Raw genomic sequence first — 2,009 nt, 5'->3', positions numbered from 1 at the left:
TCAACCTAGTTACCTAGAACAAATTTTATCTTGTGTAAGCTTAGAAACATACCTAGTTTAGCATGTTAAGGATAGTTTCTCAAGTGAAAACATAATATCTGTGCTGAAAATTAAACTCATATTTGCAATTTTGTGTGGACAGAAGGAAGGTAGGCATACAGGAAGAAGTGTTTAATATTTATTAGACAAATCACCATCCTTATCTGATGTCAAACAAGGACAGGACATCAAAAGCTGTAACCCCATACTTAAAAACGTCAATCAATTTTTAATTTTTTTTCTTTAAATGGGGAATCTAATCCAGAAAGACATTGATAATTATGGAAAAGAAGTAACCAATATTTAATAACTAACCATTTGATCAGCCATAATTAAGACTGTCTTTAACGAGAACTTTCCTCCACAATAAATGAACAAATCTTCAAGACTTGGCCCAAGTAAATCTAGGACAAGCATATTATCTTCACCATCTACACCAGACCATTTTGTGCCAAGTATACCACCTAAAAAGACAAACAAAGTTTAAACAGTACACGACACCAAATAATTTGTTATTAAGGTTATGTATCACAATCCAGTGACAGAGCTAGGCGAAGACACATTTATTATACAAGAAAGAATTTTGTAATGTAAGAACTTTAAAAGTAATATACACGTACTTCCTCCCTGAAGAATATTATATAATTTGGCCTCATATAGAAGTTGTGGATTTTTTGTCTTGTTCTTCTCCTGCACGATAAAAAATAAAATCAAACTGCACTTGACATAAACATAAACATGCACATTCTCAAGGTCATAAACATGTAAACGGTCTCCAAACAACACACGAAACATGAATACATACAAAATAACTGAAAACATGCTTAGTCATTCCAAAACATATTCTTCTCACACTAATTAACATCACAATGCTACCCTCACTCTATTAATAAATATATTTATAAGCTCAGAAACCAATAAGCCAAACGATCACAATTCTTGTAAACAAAACCTACAACTCACCAAATCTACAAAACAACTAACTCATCCTCCCACTTCAATATACGCGCGGATAAACAAACGGCCTCAGAGAAAATAGAATAAAGCACTCAATTCATCACCAATATCAATACAAGCACCTATCCAAAGCTATAAATAATCAACTCTCCATAAATTCAAAAATCCGTAATCGTGCAGATCGGAAAACCTAATTGATCAAACAAGCCTACACAAATCATCAAAACACTCAATTTTCTTCTTGAGCTTCAATTTCCCCCTCCACATCCCCTTCACTTACTTGTACGCACAAAATAAGAACTAAAATCAGCACAAAATGAGAACTAAAATGAGAGAGAGAGAGAGAGAGAGAGTGATACCTCAAAATTAAAGACAGGCACCTTCCATTGAATCCACAAATAAGCCCTAAAGCCCTAGTTTTGAACACGAACTAAAACCCCAAATTGAAGTCGAATTGAAACCCTAAACGGAACCATACTCCATTAAAGAAACATACAAATCAATCAAATGAGGCTCAAATCGAAGCAAATATTTATGTATGTATAGATTTTTCATAACAAGGGAGAGTAGAGGGGGAGAAAGAGAGGGAGAGAGGGAAGGGGAGAGACCATAACCTAAATCAAAACTCTATACATAGGTACGGGCATAAAATGAAACTAAGGGTTGAGAGTGATGTTGAATAATCAGGAAAGAAGCAGTACCTTGAATCCAAAGACCAAAGCTCTAAATTACTCCTTTTTAATTGAAGATGTAGAAGAGAAAGAGAGAGCTATGGAGAGAAACAATAAAGACAATGAAAACTAATCAATAATCGGTGAAACCTAATCAAAGAAATAGAGGGAGAGGGAATTTATTCTCAGATCTAGATGTAAGGGGGGAACGAAATTTTGTTAACGGGGGAAATGAAAGATTGGCCCAGGGACCAAAAATTTTTTTTTGATTTCATATTATTAAAAAATCAAATTTTTAAATGATTGTTTTTCATATAATAATTTTTTCACCAAAATTAATAT

General features: G+C 33.4%; 1 long non-coding RNA gene across 1 annotated transcript; it reads right to left on the bottom strand.

Moving 5' to 3' along the window:
- Nucleotides 1-354: 354 nt before the first annotated feature.
- LOC141664275 (uncharacterized) lies at nt 355-1,807 on the bottom strand. The gene is made up of 4 exons (XR_012551936.1): nt 1,698-1,807; nt 1,356-1,473; nt 660-729; nt 355-503 (listed from the first exon to the last, which is right to left on the bottom strand). It is a non-coding gene; the product is annotated as an uncharacterized LOC141664275 (long non-coding RNA).
- Nucleotides 1,808-2,009: the final 202 nt, after the last annotated feature.

Source organism: Apium graveolens, chromosome 6, assembly GCF_009905375.1.
Source record: "Apium graveolens cultivar Ventura chromosome 6, ASM990537v1, whole genome shotgun sequence".
In the NCBI taxonomy this organism is placed as follows: Eukaryota; Viridiplantae; Streptophyta; class Magnoliopsida; order Apiales; family Apiaceae; genus Apium; species Apium graveolens.
Note: the sequence above shows the minus strand (reverse complement) of the source record. Positions and strands in the feature narration are given on the sequence as shown.